The 24,524-nt window shown below is 38.5% G+C and overlaps 1 long non-coding RNA gene and 1 pseudogene across 2 annotated transcripts; one reads left to right on the top strand and one right to left on the bottom strand.

Annotated features, from left to right (window-relative positions):
* Positions 1–6,582: 6,582 nt before the first annotated feature.
* On the bottom strand, positions 6,583–18,692 carry LOC144368348 (uncharacterized). 2 transcript variants are annotated; one of them, XR_013428134.1, is made up of 4 exons: positions 18,364–18,692; positions 9,213–9,387; positions 7,925–8,130; positions 6,583–6,989 (listed from the first exon to the last, which is right to left on the bottom strand). It is a non-coding gene; the product is annotated as an uncharacterized LOC144368348 (long non-coding RNA). The 2 variants fall into 2 exon arrangements; XR_013428133.1 differs by lacking the exon at positions 6,583–6,989 and having other exon boundaries at positions 7,402–8,130; positions 18,364–18,689.
* Positions 18,693–20,786: 2,094 nt separating this feature from the next.
* On the top strand, positions 20,787–21,640 carry LOC144368691 (poly [ADP-ribose] polymerase 1 pseudogene; annotated as a pseudogene).
* The last annotated feature ends 2,884 nt before the right edge of the window (positions 21,641–24,524 follow it).

Here is a 24,524-nt window from a genome sequence, read left to right as displayed (position 1 = left end):
TTATCAACCAGAAAGAAATAGATTTATATCTCATATTCAATGGACCCATACCAGACAGGACATGTAGATTCTGTCAGGTTAAAAACAAACATTTAGTTAGTTTGATTACTTCTAGTTGGATACAGACAAGAACCGCAGAGAAAAGAAAAACACCTCCTTAAAAGATGGACTTCTTCCATGGTTGAGGAATGCAGTCATACCAGCAGCTTGTGTTTGCCTTTGCATGTGAATAGTGTGGACACTTTGTACCTCTTGGTTTGCTCATCTGGGGACCCTCCTCATATTTAACCCATCCTCTTCCAGGCTCTTAACACTCATTGTTACCTGGGAGCCAGTAATTCCTGTTCTTTTCCACTCTCCTCCTCTGCACCACTCCCTGAAATCAAATTCAGAAATGGCCAGTCAGTCAATGAGTAGTTTCTACATCACTCACTACAAACACAGGGGAAGCCTGAACTCAATGGAGAATCATTAGTCCCAGACCTTTACCAACATGGCCGTTATATGTCTGTGGAACTGATATGGTACACACTGGATCCTGATATAAAAGATTTGAGCTATTCTTGAGGATGAAAAGGCATTTTCATGTTTCCAGTAGACATCAGTAACTGGGAATTAACCTATGCCCACCCTACACTTCCCTGTAAACAAGAAGTTGCTATAGTTTTTGTGTTTCATTATTCCATTGTTAGTAAACTGAAGGCAAAATAACAATATCTTTACTTCTAGAAATGATGGATTTCCTTTTGATGAAAGAAAAGAGGAGAAAAAGTTTTGGAGAAGATCTTTTTCTCAGAGGGGAAACAGACAATCATACCTCACTTTAGTGACCATAAACCTATCTGCAACTTACGATATTTCTGGAACTCGTTGGCCAGGGTATACACGGTAGATTGACATAAGATGAATTTTTCTTCCAGATCACGGAAATTCAGTTTGTGTTCTTGTAATTCGGCTTGTAGTCCCCGTATGATTTCTTTCAATTTCATCTGAGGCTCTCCGTCAAGGTTCATTTCAGCCCCTCCATCAGGGGAAGGGCTGAAGAATACTGCCATGTTTGTACAGTAAATGTACAGCCAGGACCTGCAAAGAGGAAACCCAAACATGTTATGGGTTAAAAACAAGTGAATCCAAGAGCTGGATGCAGTGGCAAACGCCTATAATCTCAGAGGCTCAGAAGGTGAGACAGAAGGACCTAGAGTTAGAAGTCAGCTTGAGCAATGACAAGGTGCTAAGCCACTCAGTGAGACCCTGTCTCTTAATAAAATACAAAAAAGGGCTGCATATGTGGCTCAGTGTTTGAGTGCTTCTGACCCAAATATTTAAAAAAAAAATAAAATAACCCAAGTAGAATTCATTGGGATTAAGGGAAGACAGCAGCTGTCACGATTCACTTACTGTTGAGAACTAAGTACTCAGCAGTCCACAACACTTCAAACTCCTTCACCTTTCAAACAAGGATCCACACACCTGAGTCTATAGCATGGACTCAAGAGAGAAATGAGGAGGTAGGGCTGAGTGCGCTAGGTAACAGTCTAACAGAATCAGAAGGTGGGAGATGTCACGGAATGTGGGAGCCTCTGCCTTCCAATGGCCTCAGGATGGCTGACCCACTGGTTTCCTCAGAAGGTCACTACAGATGTAGACCACCACTCATTGGGCAGTCTCAGTACTTGTGTACCCTCATGGCAACGTTACCAACTTTTCTTTGTTCCCTTCTCCAAACACCATATTTCACATTACTCCTACAGGTATATCTTGAGAATCCTCGAAGTAAAAATGGTTTCCCAACAAGTTAAAATTATCTACAGGACTACCCAGTGGTCACCTCATTATTTCCTTAATAATAAAGTGGATCATAAGGCTTTTCCTCAAGGGAACAATGCAAAACTGTCAATGTAACATAGTCATAATGTTCTTCTCTGAATATGCAGCCATTATTTCAAAATCCACTAAAAACACAGAACAAAGAGTAAACCATGAGTGTTTGAAATTGTGTTCTGCACTCTTTTAATATTATTTTGTTATACTCCATTTTTATTGTGGCCTCTTTTCTCTCACGGGGACATCTGTTGGTGTATAGGACTCTGAAGGAATTCCTCACTTATTACAAAAGTTCCAATTGGCTCAGGCAATAGGAACATGGAAAGAATAGAAACATGGAGGGGAGCCATGCTAAGTCTTTGTGAACCCTCAACTGTGGGACGCTCATTGGAAGGAAAATTTCCAGATCCCTCTTACTAAGTCCAAAGCAGATAATGTCCAGTGCTGACTCTGCTCTTCATGGCAATCTTCCCTTCACTAGGTCAGGCTACTGGTGTCTGCAATCAATGTTCTCACCTACTGAGAACCATGGCTGAATCTGAAGAAGATACGTTAAGCTCTTTTCAGTAAGGATTGAATACCCTTCCTAGCATGCTGCAGGGAAATGAGCCCAGTGCTTTATCTGTAGGACCTCAGCAAATGCATTCATTTGCTTTAACCCACTTATAATGTAAGTTCTCTAGATACATGGAGATTTTACATTTTACACACGTCACAGGGTAAACTGAGGAGCAAAGCAGGGGAGTTAGTTTATTCTGCTTCTATGAACACAAGAGTCATGGACTCTCATCCACTTGAATGTCAGAAAGCCTGGCTTTTAGCCCCACCTTCCTCCCTTTGGACTGCAAACCTGAAAATTACTTCAATTATTTACCTGCATTTGAAATGCAGTTTGAGTAAAAACAAGAGTTGAACTTTGAGGAATGACAATATTAGTTTGTTTTGAAGTGGATAGAAAATGCAGAGGTCTAGAGAAAACATCACGATAATCTTCCAAGGAAGAACTTATGTGTCTTACTTATCCTGCCTCTTTCTCCAGCTGGCCAGAACATACTCAGTATCTGTTGATGTCATCAAAATCATCTTCAGATCTTGAGAATATGGATTTCTATGAGCCAAACTGGAGAGCAGGTGTTGGTCTGAGAAGTCATCCATCATTATGCTGGGACCTGTTGGAAACAACCAGTAGGGGGATCAACCTGACTACCAACATTTTTTGATACAGCACTGGCTACACTCATCAATTAGCCCACTATCAATTCTTTCACTTGCTGTTCACCAGACTGACAGTTCTTTAAAGCTAAGATAATGTTCTACCCATCTCTGTGTTCACATTTTCCAGTGAAGACCAAGCACTGAGGCACCTGGCAGGATACACTGAATGAGTGCATAAAAGTGGTTGCCTACCACTGTCTTTACAATGAAGTCCCTTTACAGTGTCATCTAAAGCCTTCTAGTTAGTGTCCCCTTCAATGAGTCCACAAGTGCCATATACAGAGTCTTGCACATAACTCTGCATGTGAAGAAGAGAAAACTACCCTAAGAACACTTTGTTTCCCACCTGTAATCCACATTGCACTCTAGGGTTTGTAATTGGGGCTCTTCCCAGTTTTAAATTTTTTTATTAAATTTTTAATTTGTATGAAAGTTAAAGGTTGACTGAAGAAAAGGCTTACAGTTGACTTACTCTTATTCTAAAAGATAGGTGTTAGAAAAGCATCCATGTGCCAGTGATTTAGGAAGACCATGCCTCCCAGGAGAAAGAGGCAGTGGAGCTGAGGGAGCTGGGAAGAGAAGGCAAAACAGCCTACAAGTGTGATTTCAGGGACAGCGCCATGTGTTTAAAGGACAATTTTTATAGTATTTGGACACTGAGTTGGCTCTGCGTCAGTGTGGCAGTTACAGAGAAGAGCAGGACAGCAGCTTTGGATACAGAAAGTGTTCAGAGTGAAAACCACAGGAGTGAGTCAATCTTATGCATAACCAAAGTTGAATTTTACACTCTCCTATCAAGTGAATATAGCTTCCTGCATGTGGAAGGTCCCAGAGAACTTGTGCCTTCTACCTACACAGTATTTTGCTATGTTGTTGCTGTGTGTGTAGCTGCTGTTTTTGCTATAGCATAACTGTCCAGGATCTTGGAATAACACTTCAGAAAGAAGTTACTCATGTCATTCTCATTGTAGTTCTTTCAAAGGAACAAGTGACTCTTTTAAAGGAGAAAGTCCCCAAGACTTCTCAGACAGATGATAAAAATGCTCAACAGGCAATTCAGAGAGGTTTAGCAAGGGAAACCAGTGACACCAGCAGATGGTTTTTACCTTTGCAGCTATTTTGGCCTGTTTATGTGCTCTTTTTGTCTGATAATTACCCTCCCATGATGATTCCCTGGGGGCCAGTGATTCAAGTGATGCTTTTCTTCATCATGATGCTCTTTACTATTTCCTACAACTGAATTTATTAAACCCCCTTTAGATATTAGGCAGTTCTATCTCATCCATTAAAAACTGTAGCCTATCATGGCACAGAGAAAATATCGGTATGAATTTAGAAAGATCTCATGCATTTCTTTAAAGAAATGGCCTGCCCAGGTATTCTTATCCATGAAACAAAGTGGCCCCCATAAAGTAGATCTCACGAGCAGCATGCTAGTTGATTAACTGGGCAGAGGGTAAAATGTCCTTTCTTCCCCACATGAACAGAAACTGGAAACAACTGGTGAATGCTGGTAAATTTCAGCTACACCTACCTCCCATTACATGGCTGCTTCCCAGGCACAGTGATTTACTTCCCAATATGCCTTTCATAGAAAACATATTCATTCCTCTTCAGGGAAGAAAGACAACCCTGTCATACATCTAGGAACTCCATACATCTAGGAACTACACAGGACCCTCCATGCCTGCTCCTATCACTTAACCAGGGAAAATTCTCTCCATGTCACTTCTTAAGTATTAAAGTGTACCCTACATCCACCCTCAGATTTTACTACTTCAACTCCCTAAAACAGACCCTGAGAGTGACTTTAGAAAGTACACTCATAAACATTCCCTGTTTACATGCTACAGCTATCATGCCATGTGCATTTTAAGCAATATTTTGGAGAAGAGAAAACATAACCAGAAAAGATAAATCTCCCTTGGCCCACAATTAAATCAGCCTGCAAATTCCTTAAAAGTTTTCTTTCTTAGGCCATGCTCTTTTCAATTTCACAAACTTGCACCTGTCACACTCTCCTTCCTGAAAGTATGCTAGGTATTTGCTGCCTGCCATCTTAAAGGCACATGCCTGGTTCAGGAAGGAACATATGGAATAGTATGACCTCTGCCTAGTGGGTGAATCTACTGTCCTCCCACTTAGGCAGTCTCCATCATTCAAGACCACACACAAGATGCAGATACCAGGAGAGCAGGTACAAATATCACTTGCCTAATGGAATCTCTCATGAGCTGGGCACCTTGGAACATCTTTCTGTGAGCAGGGCCTCTGGGCACCTTACAAAATGCTCTGCCAACTTGTGCTCTTCAGCCAGTTCCTCTCCATGGCCCTCAGGGTCATGCTGGATGAGGAGGTCCTTGATATGCCTACTGAGGAAGAAAGAAGCATCTTCATCTTCCTGAAGCTTCAGGGGGCCAATTCTGGTGCCTGAAATTCAATCAGCAAATTAAAATCCCTAAGGTAGGATACAAGGGGAAATTTATAACTAGAACTCAATGAATGGTGGGATAGTAGGATTTGGACACAGATTTCTATGACAATATCCCTTTGAAGCCTTCAAACCAATATTCTGGTACTTTTTGAGCAACTGTTCACACATTCTTGCACTTGCCAGTTTACCTCCTGCAGACTACTACACACCCAATGTTGGTACTTCATGTACTTTCTTGGTACTTTTCTTTGGATACTATTAAAAAATACATTTGTACATGTGTATATATTTATACATTTAGGCATATAAATGTATATGTATACACATGTACACGTACATATGTATAGATAAAAACATACATAAGTACAGCTATATATCTAACTGCATTCCTTGCTTTGAGAGCCCTACTACAAAAGATGAAGTATGTGGAAGGAAGTCTGAATTTAACCCTGCATTTAGACTCTACATGAGAACGTGGATGGGACCTGGGTACAGGAAATCCCGAGACTGATTCATTCAGAGTAACTCTACAAGTACCAAAAGGAAAACAAACTTATGTGAAGAATGACATTGCTGTTTGGTTGAATGGAATTGGTAGTAATCAGCAGCTTGTGTGTACATGGTCGTGTTTCTCTCTGTCCTTCCACCTGGGTTGAGCTTGGAGACAAAGTGCTGTGCCAGCCTGTTCCTATCAGCAATTTGCTCTCAGAGGACCTTCCCCAGGGGACTGTCAGAGTCTTCCATGTGAGGAAGTCCTTGAGATGCTGACTGAGGAACAATTAGGCATCTCTCCCTTCTGGGGACTGCTGGGGTAACTGGGTGACAGCTCTCAAGCCTGAGCATGACTTAGAACAAAGAATTTCCTGACGCAGGTAGAAAGGAATGCATCAGAATGGATGCAGTATTGAGAAGCGATAAGGATTTGAGAGAGGTGTTTCTGAAGACATCATGAGGAGTCCTTCAGTGCAATTCTGACTCATTTAATGCCAGAAGTCTATGAGCATTCATAGTTTACTTGAACTCTATTTCAGTAAGTTCAGAAATAATAAGTTTTGACACTTAATACAGGAATATTGAAGAAAGCAAGCAATATCCTTTAAAAACACACTTTGAAACTCTGTGCAATACGTACAAACATACAGAAGACCAATTTTTCCCTGGATCTGGAGGGAAGAATATATACAATCAACATATCACATTGGTTAGCTCAGCACCCCTGGATGATCAGAATTACCTGGGGGCATTGGCTCCTGTCCTTCATCCTTACCATGTTATTTATTTCCTGCCAATAAAACCAGACTAGGCCAGCCACATTAAACTACTCCTGCTTTACACATTGCAAACACGAGCATAGAAATGTTCTCTGGGTACACTGGGATGTCCTGAGAAGAATACTGAAGGAGAACTTAAAAGAAGGTACCCTGCACTTACCATAAAAACTGGCCTTGTTTTGGAGACCAGGTGAGTAGGCAGTCCTGTTCTGATAAATTATTGACCCAGATCCTGTCTCTGAACTCTGGAAAAAATCAAGCATGCACTTTTTTCCCCCCAAGAGATTCTGGTAAAAGTGCCTAGCTGCCTTCTAAAACACATGGGTAAGTTCCCTCAGCAGACACTTTGTTACATGTTGGTTCAGATTAGAAAAGACACTGAAAATAGATTTAGATGGAATATGCAAACTCTCACAAAGGAAACATTTATTGGTGTGCCATTGACACAGTATCCTTGGCTATTAATGGATTTTGCAGGTGACAGGGTAAAGCCTTATCTTCAGGGAAAATGCCATACATAGGCAATGAGAATTTGGGACTGGAGCTTAGAGCCAAGCAAACATGGTACCATCTTGAAACATATAAGCGATTTTGCTGTCCTTCTTGGATAGCCACAAATGTTCAAAAGACACTGTGGAGAATTGATATTTTAACAGGACAAGTAGAGGAGAGATAAGAGGACCCACTGCAAAAGAGTCTTTTGGATAGATGATTAGGCATCTGCATGCTAAAGAACTAAATGAGATTCTTTGAATACATTCACTCTCCTCATCCCTGCCTGCAATGTTCCATAGCTTGCATTTGCCAGTGAGTGCCAGGAGGGACAGGTGGGGCTAAAAGTTGGAAGAGTGCAAGCTACCTGACCTACCCAATGCCTGTACTTCAGACCTTGTCCTAGTGTTTGACTCATACCAATGAGTAACTATGGGACCTGCCTGCAGGGAGATCTCTCTACCCACATAGAGGGTTGAAATTGAAGAATAGGGAGGCTACCTGGGAACCCACCAGGAGCCACCTTTTTCTTTTTAATTTTTTTTAATAATTGTAGATGGACAGTTTTATTTGTTTTGTTTTTATGCTCTAATCTCTTTAGTTTTTTATGCAGTGCTAAGGATCACACTCAGTGTCTCACACACATAGCCAAGCACTCTGCCACCAAGCTACAGCCCCATTCCACCACCTTTTTCATGGAAGCAGTGTATTCACTGGCCCCATCCAGAGTAGAGTAAACCACATGTTCCTCAGAGAGGGAGGCTGGACTCTTGCTTGGGAGGCCAGAAAAGTGAGACAAGTCATGACAGCTGGAATGAGCCCAAAGCACCTCTTTCAATGAGTCCATCAGCACTTCATTCATATCCTCCTCCACTTGCAGCTCCATGCAGAGACCTGTATGATATACAAAACAATTACATGGCTGCATTTTCTTAGTTTCAGAAGAGTATATCACTGCAGTGTTTTGTACAAACACTAGTTTTTCCTATACTTACACACAAAAAGCAACCTTCAATGACAATAAATATACTCTACGTGAATGGCAGTAGTGATAATGATTTATATGCTCCATTCAAAGTTAGTAACATGAAATGCAAAAGTACTAAAAGAAATGATCTGAGCAAGTTTGACAGCCAGAATCGAAGATTATTGTCTTATATCATCTTGTTATTCTGAATAATTGTAATATATGTGTGTGAGGTTGTATATTCTGAACTTAGTCCTATCAACAAAATTAATTATTTGACGGAATTAATTATTTTGAGTTTCAACATTCACAGGCAGGGATAGAAACATTTTTATATGCAGATCTAGCTTCCAGGCCACAGGTCAGAACACCCAGCATCACATTTAATTCCCATTAGTAGTCCAGTCATTATTTTATTATGATTATACAGTCTTGTAAATTGTCCTTTTTTATGAAATGCAATCAATTTTCATCTAATAACATTTTAGATGCCAAGTATTTAGAAGTGACTCTGAAGAACAAAGTTATTTCCTGAAAATGTTCATACTAACATACAAATTAGCACCAGACTGAAGACAAGGACAAAACAAAATCAAATATAAAGACTGGATTTTAAATGCCACTACTAATACCACATTAATTTTGAATATTCCTATTTGTACTGGAGTATTCATTACAAAAAGAACATTTCTAGTTTAAGATCTTCAGAATAAAGTTTTAAATAGCAATCCTTAAAATAGTTCATTTGAAAATATATAGAGAAATGTAATAAGCATGCATAAATGTTTTTTCATCAGATTTGATTACATACTTATTGCAGATATTTATAAGTTATTCACCCCTGATTATCAGTAAAGTTTGCTAGATGTCATGAAATAAAAGATCCGAAAAAAGATTCTAGAATAAACACTGCCACTGGAAAAGACACTGAAAAGCAGCCGTTTGCAACATTTTGAAAATCTGCTTTCATATTTCAGTTTTATAAGAAGTAGTTTTAAGTATTACATACATGATGATAAATTTATACTTGTCTCATGTAGTCCTGAATTTGGTACAAAAGAAACTAAAATCACATCAAGGGCTGGGGATGTGGCTCAAGTGGTAGCGTGCTCGCCTGGCATGTGTGCGGCCCGGGTTCGATCCTCAGCACCACATACAAGCAAGATGTTGTGTTCGCCGAAAAACTAAAAAATAAATAAATAAATAAATAAATAAATATTAAAAAGATTCTCTGCTCTCTTTTTTTTTTAAAAAAAAATCACATCAAATCTCAAATCGAGAAAAGTAGTTTTGTTTTGTTTTTTCCTTTTGATAAGTGAGCATGTGTTTTGCAATCTCTCAATTCACAGGAGTACAAAGTTAGACCCTGAACATGTCTTGTGGCTGTCTTTGCCTTCCTTCAGAGCTCCCAAATCACAATGAAGTACATTGTAACACAGTACTGAGGTTCAATAGTTGAACACCTGAAAAATATGACTGATTAATTGGTTAAAATGTAATCATATTTGTCAATATAATTTAAGATTAAAAATAATTCTCATATCTTACTACTGATTTTCAATATAGCCCATCATTTTGATTCTTTAATACTTGGTATATTTCTCTTAAAAAACATATTGGGAAAGGACAGTTTCATTGAGATAAGGACAAAAACAAAAATTATTGAGCTCTATGGAAACTTTGATGATTAAACAGACAGCAGTTCAAGCACCTCTTACTTTCTTAGCTAAAGGTACTATTGATGAGCACATCAGGTACTAGGAAGGTCAAAGTGCATTGTGCTAACAGACAGGAGAGTTGTATTTAAGGTAGTGTGTTAATAAGCACTGAAGAGATCCATTAGTAACTACAATGAGGTTGTTTTAGTCAAAGGGAGTAATTAATAGAATTATGAATAATGGTTGTTATGCAATTCAACCCTAGAAAATGATATTGAATATGAAAAGACAGACTTGATATTATCCAATAATGTAGTGTTTGTCAAGTGTCAACGTTAGACTAAAAAGGAGTTGATTGTGTATATCTCTAAGTTAAATACAATTGCCTAATTGTTGAGTGACTTCTACAAGTGTTTTGTTTGTAAAAAGGTTTTTTTTTTTTTCTTTAAAAGTGGGAAGACACAAATTGCTATTTGCTTACTGTATTTCAAACTTTCACAAATAGTGAGGATGGGGGTTAAGAGCATAATGTTGGATAAAATGTTCAAATGTTCTAATAAAGACCAAAAAAATGTAAATAAATCTACAAGTGCTGCAAGACTACTTATTTCTCAGTTCAGAAACTGATTTTATGACATCAATGACAGCTCATTGTTAGAAAAAAATTGAAGACTAACTCTGATAATAGGAATTTCTTAGAAGATACTGATCTTTTCCTTCATTTAATAAAATTGATTCACTTTCTGCATTCCCTTCTGCTTTCTACCTTCCTTTAAATACATTAACAGATTAAATATATTAACAGACTTTCCCACGAAATATATTAACAGATTTGTCCATTCTTATTGACTTTCTATTCTCATTTGACAGCCCCCCAGCCTTCAGTGCCAAAAGGAAGCTCTAAAATAACAAAATGCTTGGCTCCAGAAATTACTCTAGGCAACAACCTTTATCTTCTGTCCATTCTTTTTCAGTTCATCTCCCATTGACCATGAGCAATCTTCCTCCTTTCTTTTGACATCTTAGAGACTTCACTGGCTTTGAATCAGCTTCTACCCAGGTGGGAGCTATAAAACTACCCCAGTAATCACAGAGGACTGTGTAAAGGCAAATTCAAAACCTTTTTCATGGTGAGGAAGAGATGAAAGGCTTAGAACTCTCATAAATTAATAAATTCTTCTAATCACAATTCTAAAATAGTATTCTTCCTTTATATTCATATTTGTCTTTCCAGAGCTCAGATCTTCAACAATTATTATAATAGTATACTTATTATTCATTTCCTCCTCAATTCACTTAACTACATATACACACATACAATAAAGGACTCTAATAACTCTATCAATGCAATTTTCACAGAGAGTATACCCGATTGCATTATTGTCATTAAAATCATTCAATATCACTCTTTGTTTTTAGAAAAATTCTATTTGGGGGGATTGGTGTTTCATGACTTGGATCCTTTTCACTAATTTGACCTGCTTTTTTGCACTTTAAAACAAAAATGCTAATTCTAGTGTTGCAAACCACTTTGGGTTCTCTAGATGGTCAAGCTTGAGTATTTCTGTGCACCTTCAATCCCTTACTCCTTAATATGGCATTTCCAATGACTTATAATTCCTGCCTCATACCATGTCATTGCCTGACTGATTCCTACCTAGCTTTCTAAAGTGAGTCTATCAGTGGGATGTTCTGATAACTGGTGCTTACAATTCGCTCAGTTGCTCTTTCTAGGTGATTCTATGGCACTCTGTTAATTCCCATCCAACAGATACAGAACGTGCACAAATTCTTTTTCTGCTTGCCACTTTATGCAACGATACCACACACCACCTGAGGGTCTTATATCTTGTATGTTTGAATGCCAAGCACTTTGTCACAGTAAGTGCACAAAAAATGTTTGCCAATTGCGTGCCATAAACTCCAGATACTAAAATATTAAAAATTTCATATATGGAATTTCAAACTTAAATTTTAAAATATGAATATTGATGTTAGGACAAAGTTTCCCTTTTAGAGTCTTTCTATTTGACTAACTGGATTCTAAACTGGATATCAGAGCTCTTGGAACATGAGGCAACAACAAAAGCCAGGGACACTTAATACAGGAACTTTTCTCTACCTACTGGACTTCCAGAATACATCTCTGTGTTCTATAGATCAAAGAAAGCTCCCAAATACATAGCAATTCTGGATGTTGAGAAACTTTAAAAAAGGAATGTCCAAAAGAATATCATTTCAACAAAACACAGAAGTCAAGGGGAAGAGAAAAGGACGAATAGCCAATAGTAGTGAGTGACATCTAATATTATGATGATAAGATGGAGACAAAATAGTCTTTATGCTCATTTATGATATGAAAATACTACAGTTTATATAGCATAAGGATGAGAGATTAAATAGAATATCAAGCATAACAGACAGAAAAAGCAATTTAAAATCATGACTACATAAGGTATTTGTGACTACATTATTAAATACATCTTATTCAGCTTTACATGGTTTCCTTTATTTTGGTAATTTAGCTCAATGTCAGTATTTCCCTTCAAATTACTGAAAATAACTTTAAAACACTTTGGAAGATATTAAACAGTTAAAAGCATACACTACTTATAATTCTTACTAATTCCACACTTAAATGTATGACTTGTAAAGTTGTTAGTACGTATTATATTAGAAACAAAAAGTTGTCGCCCACATCTTTCTCTAGCTGGGCCCAGTTTTACCTTAGAAATTGTATTATTTTAGGACGTCAACTGAGTGGTCCTCCCAATTATGCAACAGTGTGACGAAAAATCACGCTTCTGTGAATGGGGACAGAGATACTTGACCTTCAGTGTTCTGACTGAAGCTTCCCTGACCACTAGCCCCTTCCTGTGTAGAAATGATTGTAGAAAAAGGACAAGGAGCCTGCTGGGAAGAAAAGGAACAGAGTTCAGGAGTCAACATCCAGAGCCTACAGAGACTCTAAATTTCAGAGCTACTTCCAGCAATAGGGCCCAGAAGCATTTGAACATGGAAACTTGTGTGCAGAATACTTTGAGCTCATCAACTTACATTTGTGTATTCTTTAGAATGGAAAAACCTCCAAACTAATAGAATTCTGGAATTTGTGAGGTCCAAAACAGTTGATATTAGACTTCTTGGCAAAAAGGAGAGAACTCATGCCATTAATTGGGCAAGTACAATATTCAACGGTATTTGTACCACCAAACTTGTGAAGCAGTTCATGCAGCTTGTGCTGAAGGGGAAAAATAGCATTTGTAACACCCATTTCCAGATATGAAATATTTTTACTACAAAGACATCTGTCTCTGCATAACAAAGTTATAAATCATCTGGGGAAAAATTATTTCCTGTAACTCTACCTTGTATGGATGCTAAAGCATCAATCATTTTTCTTCTACAAATGCTATTTTGGTTCCAATATTAATAAATATAAACCTATTTCCTCTGTTGACCTCTCAGGCATGTTAAAACAACTGCTGCCTTAGCAATGCTTTTCTCAGACAGCACGTACATCCTAGCCAAGCTAGATTAATTTTATCTGCTTTCCTGATTCTCTTTAACACAGTACAATAAATTAATTCAATATGAAGTAAACTTTAACATATCCAAGATTTTGTACATGTAACAGATACAGATTTTGTAAACTTGTTTTTGAGGGAAAAAGTAGCTTAAATTTTAGTTTTTTCAGTCCACTTAATCTGTATTAATTACTACATTCTTACTTTGAAGCTTAAAAGCAGGCAATATGTACATGAATGATCATGGTTATTCTAACAAAAGTTTATTTACAAAAACACTCATAACAGGTCAGATTTGAACTGTGGGCCCACTTTTTTTATCCCTGTCATGTATTACAAAACTGGGAAATAATACATAAAAGAACGTGCAGTAAAGCAAACCATGACTAATACAAGTAACTACAAAAAATTTCTAGGACATAAAGTATATTTACCTCAGATTTGTTACTATTATCTCATAATTAAGTGGCCTACAAATGGTTGAATAATGGAAATACTCTACCAGCATGCAGGTAATTCTAACCTAGGTCAGTGAAAATCATATTGCCTCTCAAAAATTCTTTGTTGGGGCTGGGGATGTGGCTCAAGTGGTAGCGCACTCACCTGGCATGCACAGGGCACTGGGTTCGATCTTTAGCACCACATAAAAATAAAATAAATATGTTGTGTCCACCTAAAACTAAAAAATAAATATTAAAAAATTCTCTCTCTCTCTCTCTCTCTCTCTCTCTCTCTCTCTCTCTCTCTCTCTCTCTCTCTTTAAAAAAATTCTTTGTCAAAGCTCTAAACAATTGCTTTGGCTATTGTTGAATTTTAATAGTATACTTGCAATTTTCAGATTATCATGTTTTCACTAGTGATCCTTAAATTGATGAGGAAAAAAAACTGTATGGAATATGGGTGTTAATTGAGCCACCTTCATTACACAGTCAAGAGTGTGGTCATGAAGTTTTGATATCCTCTGCACTCACTTCAGGCAGAGTTCATATCCACAGACCCTGTGATACTACCTATCCCTGCAATAAAACTACAGATTACATGAGCTATTCCTCACTGGGCATACAGTGTCAATAATGCAAGCTGAACAAATTCTTGACATCTGCTGTACAAATTTGTTCCTCTCAACCACACTGTCTTCTATACCTAAATGTTTGTTAGGGGATACATCTTATGTTAAGTGTTCTTACCACAATAAAGTAAAATTTAAAAGTCACAATAGATTAAATATAAGCACAGACATTATATTATTATAAACAGGAAGAAACAAATTTGAGTTACCTCATTTCTGTCACTCAATTTTACAACTTGAGTTTTTTTTAATATTTTCTGGAATTTATTGTGAAATAAACTTTTTATGTATCTTTCAAATTGATTTTTCTTTTTAAAACGTTCTGTTTATTATTCATGTTTCAGAGAACCTGCCCTTTACTAGTGTTCTGCTAGAGCACTCCTCATTCCAGTTCACCCTGACATGTCACACCTCCCTGCCTTTGCATAGATTCTTCCCCTGCCAGGTGTCCTTCCACTTGATGAGCTCTTTCTCCTCTGAAAACCACATTCAGAATTATTCTCTCTTTGGATACCCCATAGTACTTTCTCTTTCAAATATTTTGTTTTAGTTGTAGTTGGACATAATACCTTTATTTTATTTGTATATGGTACTGAGTATCAAACCCAGCTAAGCCACAACCCCAGCCCACCCTACAGCATTTTAAAAGTATTCGCATTATTCTGCAGTGATAATTTATTAGATTATAGACTAAGGTTTTGGTTTTATATATTTATTTTACTTTCAAGAACTCTTAAAATGATTAAGACCTTGTCTCCTTGCACGGATTTCCTACAGCCTACTCTTATCTCTCACAGAAGAGAAACATCAGTAAATACTTGTTAAATGAATGAGTTTATTGAAAGATCTATCTATCTTCATTTCTAAGGCGCTATCTATTGTAATACTGTCTTTCAAGTCGACAAAAGTTTTTCAAAAAAGAAAAACTACATTAAACATTTACCAATTTAAAAATGCACCTTAATTTAGGGAATATGAAAATGGAAAATTATTTACATATCTGAATTGATGTAATCCAATAATGTCTAGAAAAGAGACTAAATATATTAAAATAAAGCATGTGCACAAAACAAATTAATGGAAAACAAAATATTCCAAAATAAAACTGCATCTTCTGTTTTAGAACATAGTACTGCATGGAAAATGTTGCTTTTGTTCAGAAAAAGCTTTTAGTTTTAACCCAGTATGTTTTCTCTCTAAGCAGTTTTTTGCAAAAATACAACTGCTTCCATTTCTCTCTTCTTTCTTGATAATTACTTCACTCCCAAGTAATTATCTCATCTTTTCATCAATTATTACATTTCCCACCTTTCGGTTAATGATGCCTTTGCTTGCTTGCCTATAGGTAGAATTAAGATTAAGGATAAAAGCACATTATTTAAGTTAATTTCAATCATTTATGTTATTATTAAATGGAGAGCCAAAGACTGCTAAGGTGAAGTTGGAATTTCTGGATTACTACCATCCTGTGGAAGTTATTAATCAGCTACATCACAATGGCCTGATGGACCATAAGAACTCAGAAGCCTTCAATTATGTCACAAGGTCTACACTGCTGCAACAACTAACACTCTATGTCTCTAGAGGGTGAAGGAGGAAAGTATGTACCTAGTCTGGTGTTTGAAAATTTATGTCTAATCTGCACAGAAAAAAGTAATTTAAGATTTACTGTTTTTAGGTATTAGCTTCATATCATAGCCATGCAAATTAGAAAAAAAGTAAAATTACATTTAATGATAACAAACTAGAAATTGAAATAATTTTATATTTATTTTAATTGCTAAATGTTCATACATACTTAATTTCATTTTGATGAAATTCTAATTCTCCAATTTTTAGATCTTGAAAATATGTTCAAAGTATACTATAAGGAATCACAAAATCATTCTTTTTAACATTAAGATGTTCATTTAGACACAATATAGAATAATATAGCTCATATTAATTATCCTCCAATTCTAGGCACAAAATCAATATGCTATTTTTCACTGTGTGGCTAATAAGGGCAACAATTAGTCAACAGTGAATCAGTTACCTATAAGAGTGTCAACAGTCTTATAACAGTACACAAACTATTATATTTATGCTATAGTACAATAAATTATTTTGTTTGTAATTCTTTCAAGGATGAGTATATTAGCGGACATCATTTTATACCTATAAGAACAAGATTAGATACATAGGTCCCTATAGCAATTTAAAAACAAAACCCCAAACAGTGAATCACTATTTTTAAGAAAATGTGCTCCAAGATACACAGTTCCTTATTGTGTGTGTCTATTTTCTGTGGGTCTTGCTTCATGACCATTTTGTGCAGCTTGTGTGTGTCCAGTTAGAGATTTTTAAGGTTGCTAAATGTTGAATGGAATTTCAGTGGCTGCTTGACTACAGAAGAGCATAGATAAAGGGTGTGATTATTTAACAGCTAAAAGAACACAAAGATTATTTAAGCATAAATCAACACAAAAAAAATATCAAAAATGAAATTGATGATGTTCAATATTCAGTATAACTATACAAGCAAAGACCGTTTACTACAGACTCATATGATTAATATGAAAATAACCTTGTTACACAGGACACTTTTTCAATAGAAATACCTATCATGAGATTCCAAACTTAACATCATTTGACAAATTAAAACAAGGGAAAAAAACTGTTATTGCTTTGTTCTCAATATTGTGGTTCTATCACAAAGATTATTATTTTAAACTTTTTCTGGTTTGCTTAAGTATTAATGTAAAGCATATGCTTATTAATCGAAGAAAAATTCACTATGCAATAACAATTTCTTGACATAAATTTGCATAAAACAATGCAGAATGATATTAGGATCACATGGTCATGCAAAAGTGCCTTTCTTTTTTTTTTTTTTTTTTTTTTTTTTTGGTGGGGAGGGAGGGGGGCATCCAATGGACTTAACTCAGGGAAACTCGACCAGTGAACCACATCCACAGCCCTATTTTGTATTTTACTAGACACAAGGTCTTACTGAGTTGCTTAGCGCCTCTCTAAATTGCTGAGGCTGGCTTTGAATTCGAGATCCTCCTGCCTCCACCTCCAGAGCCACTGGGATTACAGGAGGGCGCCCCCATGCCTGGCCAAAAGTTCCTTTCTTAATTTTCAGGATTTTTTCTCCTTTTAAAAAATAATTTATCAAAACTACACTGAGTTTTATCTCGCTCCAGTTTGAATGCCAACCATCAAGAGTACAAATAGTAAGAAATGCTGACAAGGATGCAGGGAAAAGGGAACAGGGACCCTCAGTGGAATCCTAAATTGATCAACCAATATGGAAATCAATATGAAGGTTCTTCAATAGTGTAGTCATATTACCACCATATGCCCTAGCTACACCACTCCACAGTATTTATCCAGAAGAACTCTTAGTTAGCATATATAGAGCAAACATAATCATGTTTATAAACATGCAGAACATGCACAATTCATGTTTATAGTAAAACAATTAACTATAGCCAAGTCGTACAAGCAGCCTAGGTGTCTGTCACCAGATGAAAAGACAAAAGAAAATGTGATACATATAGACACAACAGAGTTTTACTGAGCCCTGGAAAACAAAACAAAATTATGTCATTAGTAGGAAAATGAATCTAGAGAATATGGTGTAACGTGAAATAAGCCAGACTCAGAGAGTGAGAGTCATCTGAATCCATTATACGTGGAAGGTAGAGAGAAAAGGGAGGAGGGGGGAATGCAACATCTCATAAAGACAGAAGAGAGAACAGTAGTGTAAAGGATGGGTTCAAGGGGCGGGAGGATGGGAGAGAGCGCGCAAGTACTGGGGGATGAAATTAACCAAATTGTGTTATGTGCAGGTATAAATATCGCAATGAAGAGGAGGAAGGGTCCGCACAGGAGGCAGCGCTCCTGGAGAGCGGGGTCTACCTGCGAGCAGAAGTCCATGCCCTGGACGCCCAGCTTGATGCACGTGGGACGCTGGAGCTTGGTCTCGCTGCTGCAGCCGTCCATCTCGCACACCCCCGTCTCCACCGCCGCTGTGCTGCCCGCCTGCCCGCCTGATGCCGGCGGAGGAGCGGTTCACTGGGGAAGAGGTGGGAGGGAGGGGGACCGACAGCGCAAGGGGAGGAGGTGGCAAGGGAGTCTAACAAGGAGTCCCGCCCCCTGCGGGTCCAGAAGCGAAAGTGGGGAAAGCGGAATCCCGGAGGGGACCACGCTGTGCGCTCCGCCCTAGTCCAAGAGCGCAGCTGGCGCCCCGCCTACGCCTTCCCCCGCCTTAGGGACGGAGCGCAGGTGGGGGCAGCGGGGAGTCCAGCCTCGCTTTGTGCTGGTTGAACGCAGTTCACTGTCTGCGCTCAGCTCTCTCAAGCTCTGGGCGGTGAAGGCCAGTGAGAGTCAGCGAGGAGAAGGGGGTACGCCATGCCAACTCTGTGCCTTGGAAGACACATGCCCAGATGTCCTTACTGACCAAGGCTCTAGAGCTCTGCAGGTTCCCACGTCCTGCACATCAGGCAGGTGAAAAGGGCGCTCCACTCTTCTGCTTTGGTTCCACTGGCCGCTCGGTGCAAAGTAATTTCTTTTCCTATTTCTCACTTATAATGTTTCCTCTGAGGCCTAAGGACCACCGCTTGTCACAGAAAGGAGAATCAGAGCTGTCATGGGGCAGAGAGCTGGGGTTTGCATCTGTCCTCCCTTTCTTTCTCTCTCTCTCTCTCTCTCTCAACTTTTGCACACACCATCACCACTGCTGGTTTATCTCTTGCAAGAGAAAACATACCTTATACATATTTACATATATGTAACCAGGGATATAGTAAATTCTAAATAAATAATTAAAGAATGAAAGGTAAATGAAGTATTAAGAGAGTTCTTTTTTCAAGTGACAAGAATTTTTGGCTAGCAGATTAGCAGTGGAAGCGAAATTAACCAAATCAGGGTAAACTGAGTATTTATACAAAAAAGACAAAATTGAAGTGCCAATCATATAGTCAGAAAACTTTCTACTGAAAAGTTTGCAATTTTATTAAATAGATACTAAATGGACATGTAAGTCATGTCCAAACTATTTTATCTCAGTGTAGTGTCAAGATTACAAAATTCACTTCTTTTATACGGGAGAAAAACAGTGTTTTTATATGTCATGTCAAACATGATGAGACTTCCCTGAAGGTACTCAACGATATATACTTATCTTAGAAAAACAAAGAACACAAAATCAGATATTTTTATGTTTCATGGATTATCTTTTTCACTTTTTAGAAAAATAAGGAACATTACATGATTACACAGGCCTCTCCCTAACCTCTTAAAGACTGAGTTGGGATGGGTGTCATAGGCATCACTTTCCTGGTCTTTTGCAAAGCCCACAAGATGGTACCCCTATTTTGCATGAATTAGGCACAAATAGAACTTGCCTTCTTGGGTTTTCTATCTATGTCCTTGATCTTCTTTGCCAAAATGTGGGTATGTAGAAATACTTGTGTATGATGCAATCTATGACAGTTTTTATCATCTGTATAGTTTGTATTCAATTAGAGACCTTTCCTATGGAAATGTTACTAATTTTTATTAAAAGATTGCTATTGTTCATGTAAAACATGAAAAAAAAATCAGTGAATCTGATAGTGTGAACTTGGGGGACTAGATACTCAGAGCTGTGACCAAGCAGAGGGATTCTTGCAAAATGTATGTGCTTTCCTCTCCTGGGCTCACTTCTGTTTCACACTCTCTTGCACTCCAGATGATCAATGATGTCTCTCCATCAAGAGCCTGTGCCTCCTGGGCATGCCAGTCTTGGCATCTGGCCTGCAGCACCTGGCTCCACATCCTGCCCCAGCTCACAAGCACTGTTGTGCAGTATTGGTGGGAATTGTTTTGTGTTGTTGGAAGGCTTCTTGGATACTCAGCAAGCATCAGCCTTTTAATGTTGGAGGCTTATTGTCATTCAGATGTGTAACTCTGCAGGTGTACAGAGTATCAGATTTTACTGTCAGTGGGTTGTACTTGACATGTCTTAAATTGTATGTTTTTTGGAGAAGTTTATATACTTTCTTGGAGACAGGATAGCCTTTTCTTTAATATCCATTTAAAATCTATTCATTTCATTTAGTGGGAGTGTTAACTTGTCACCAAACAGGACTCTACTTAAAAGAAAATTTAAAACTCTTTGGCTTATATGTGCAGGCTGGGTGTGGTGGTACATGTCTGTAATCCCAGCAGTGCAAGAGGCTGAAGCAGGAGGATGGGGAGTTCCAGCCAGCCTCAGCAAGGGCAAGGTACTAAGCAACTCAGTGAGACCCTGTCTCTAAATAAAATACAAAATAGGGCTGAAGATGTGGCTTAGTGGTCAAATGCCCCTGAATTCAATCCCAGATACACCTCCCCACTCCCCACCAAATTGCTTCTACACCCTGATGCCCCTTGACTATGGGATGAGAAAGTCCTGCTCCTGAACAATGCAGACAGTGTGCAGGCCAAAGTACAAATGCCGGACAACTTCCTGGACATTGGGATGGCCTGCAGTTGGCTTAGGGGTGGATCTGATGACAGTAGCAAGGACCCCATTGATGTCAACTACAAGAAGCTCAAAAGTGACATTAAGGTAGTTGACAAAGACTCTGAAGAAGCAGAGATCATCAGGAAGTATGTTAGGAACACACAGGCACAATGCCTATGACCTGGAAGTTTGGATATCTCTAAGGTAGAGTGCAAAGGGGAGAGCCAACACTACAAACCCTTTAAGTAGCTTCACAATCGAAGTTTGCATGGCACAGGTGCAGGACTATCCTGGTCCCCTTCTAGGCATAGCCCTGCCTGAAGCACCTGTGACAGGCTACATGTTTGGCAAAGGCATATTTTTTTCTGATATGGTCTCAAAGAGTATCTACTACTTCCACACATCTCAAGGAGACAAGATAGGCTAAATCCTATTGGGAGAAGTTGTCCTAGGGAACATGGATGAACTGAAGCATGCTTCACATATCAACCAATTACCGCAGGGAAAGCAGAGTGTCAAAAGATTTGGGCAAAACTATCCCTGATCCTTCGGCTAGTATTACTCGGGAGAGGATAAAGGACTGGTATCTCATAAGGTGTTATCTATACCTGCCTACTATATAATGAATACATTGTCTTTGATATTGCTCAGGTAAATCTGAAGTATCTGCTGAAACTGAAATTCAACTTTAAGACCTCTCTGTGGTAAACAGAAATATGAGTTGCACCCTGGTGACTCTCATTTGAATTAACTGTGTGCTCATGCACCAACACACCCAGCAGAAACCTCAACTAAGCTGCCAATGGATGTTACCTTTACTAAATCTCCTTAGAAAGGGTTTTTACATAAACAGGTTAAAAGGTTTTTCTCAAATTTTCAAATCCTTTTTATGTTTAATTTTGCATTGGAGGGTTTGAGGGTTCTATCTAGCCAGGCACAGTCCTGACAGATACATCTGACAGTAGAGGGAAAGTGGGGGAGAGGTTTTTGGTTTGTTTTGTTTGCTTAGACTAGTCCTGTTTCAAAAAAAAAAAAAAAAAAAACCAAGCCAAATTACAGCACTTGCCTTATTGGTTTCCCAAGAGATGGAAACAATGTGTTTCCACCCTTTTCTCTAAGTGTTCATCTTTAGTTTTAATTCTGGCAATGTGTGATGCATTTATTTTGAGCTAAACATAAAAAGTAATTTCATACTAAAAATGCTACCATTAATAATATTTGTCAACATCATCAGTGATCACTTGCCTATTATGTTTCTCAAGACCAGAACTCTAAAAACACAAATAGTTTTTGGTGGTTACATACATTTTCTTTCTGTTTTCCTTTTTTGTATTTTTATTTAGAGACAGGGTTTTGCTTAGTTGCATAGGCTGACTTTGAACTTGTGATCCTCCTGTCTTAGCCTCCTGATCTGCTGGGATTGCAGATGTGCACCACTGTGCCCAGCTAGAAAAAAAATCTTGTCTGGTCTTCTGGTGGTGATATGGACAGAAGCTAATTGAGCCATGTATGAAATGCTTGCTTGTGCATCAGTCCTATGATGAACCTGTCACCTGTTTACCCCACTAAATTCACATGACCAAGAGTGGAGGAAGCATGAATCCCCAAGGGACAATCAACGTGCTATTACCAGCAGAAGGGGAAACACAGGGTTATATCTCAGTAATACGGTAACCCTGGGTTCAATCCTTTGTCCTGCCAAACAAAACAAAATAAATGAAATGGTCTGAGATGAATCCACAGGCAGACAGACCAAGAATACCCCCAGATCTTTCCATAATACAAACCACCTCAAAGATGTCCAAATCTGCTTTCAGTCTTGCTCTGCCTACACGGCTCCTGAACACAGGAACCTCAAACTCAGCATGTCCCAAATCAAACTTAACTACATCTAAACTTGCTTCTTTTTTATGTTATCTTCCCATTCACCTCGTTTCCCAAGCCAGAAATATGAGAATCACCCTGAGGCATGAGTGGAGAGAGTAGCTGGGTATATAAATATGGAGCCCAGATTTCAGAAGGAAATTATCATGAAAACGCATGAGACCACTTAGGGAGAATTTGATAGTGTTAGCAGAGAAGAGGTAAAATAGACGGAGTCTCAAGGAACAACTACATTTAAGGGAAAGTATTCCCTTAAAGAAGAAAAAAAGGGAGAAACAAAGAGTCTTGGCATCACAGAAACCCAGGGAAGAGTGTTTTGAGAAGTGGGAAAGTTTGATTGAAAAATGCCACTCTGGTCATGTATAAGGAATGAGGATGTAGTCACTGGGCTCCACAATTAGAAAACCATTGGTAATCTTGACCAGACCAGCATCAGTGGAGTCCTGGCAACAGGGATTATTAGACTGCAGTAGGCTGAGGAGGAACCAGGAGAGCATGTGGAGACAGGGAGAGTAACTAGCCTTTTCAACAAGCTTCACTATGAAGGGCAGGATCTGGGTGCAACTTACGTTTGAGGCATGGATTTAATTTTATTTTTAAGGCAAAAGAGATTCCAGCATACAAAATACTGATGAAAAAAGCTGGTAATGAGGCAAAGGGGAACACTACAGGAGAGAAAAAATAAAGTCCTTGAGGAGATGGGAAGGGATTTAACTGTTGAACAAATGAGAATTAGTCCTAAGAAAGAATACCAACTTCCACTCTGATAGGAGAAAAAAGAGATAGAGGTCCGACTGGGGACACATTTACAAGTTGGGAATATGGAAGTCGATGGAATCCTTGATTTTGGGGATATGCCTGTAATCCCAGCAACTGGGGAGGCTGAGGCAGAAGGATCAGGAGTTCAAAGCCAGCCTCAGCAACTGAGTGAGACCCTGTCTCAAATAAAATGCAAAATGGGGCTGAGGACATGGCTTTTTTTTTAATCATCAAATGTTCTGTTCTAAAATATTAGAGAATATCAAGAGAAAAGCTCCCTTAAAACTGTTCTTTTTCTTTTGAAATTTTCTATTGTTTCCACCACTCAGCAAAGGCTACCTGCTTCTAAGGCAGGATCAAGCTTACAAGGCACAAGCTGGATCCTTGGGAAAACTCCTGCTTCAATTCAGGGGAAGTCATGCCTTGGTGGGTTTGAATGAAATTGTTGAGGATGTGATTCCTTGCGACTTTGCCAGCATCGTCCCACTCTTGTAGAAAGCTTAAGAGCCTGCTAATTACTGCCTGTTCTTTTATAAAAGTCATGATCAATCAGTAGTCCTGAGGTGGGCTCACTACCCCCAAAGGAGTACACTTCATATGTGATTCCAGGAAGGGTGTCCACTTAGCCTAGCCAAGCAAGACAACTGGGTGGACAACTGTGGATCAATCTCCAGCCCTGGAACTGCAGCTGGTAGTGGATAGTGGAGGCAGCTGGACAATGAAACCAAAGGGCACTGTCTTCACAGGATACTAATAGATGCAATATGGAGAGGAGAGACCCTCTGGGTTGGCAGAATAGGACACTGCAGGCTTCCTACCTTCACAGCTGTGTGAGGGGGTACATCTTCCATTTATGACTCAGTTTAAGCTTTTTGATGTTCCATAAACAAGACAAACATATATATTGGGCAAATCTGGTGTTTCAAACCCAGCAACTGCCAGGAGTGGT

This window comes from Ictidomys tridecemlineatus, chromosome 11 (assembly GCF_052094955.1).
Source record: "Ictidomys tridecemlineatus isolate mIctTri1 chromosome 11, mIctTri1.hap1, whole genome shotgun sequence".
NCBI lineage: Eukaryota > Metazoa > Chordata > Mammalia > Rodentia > Sciuridae > Ictidomys > Ictidomys tridecemlineatus.
Note: the sequence above shows the minus strand (reverse complement) of the source record. Positions and strands in the feature narration are given on the sequence as shown.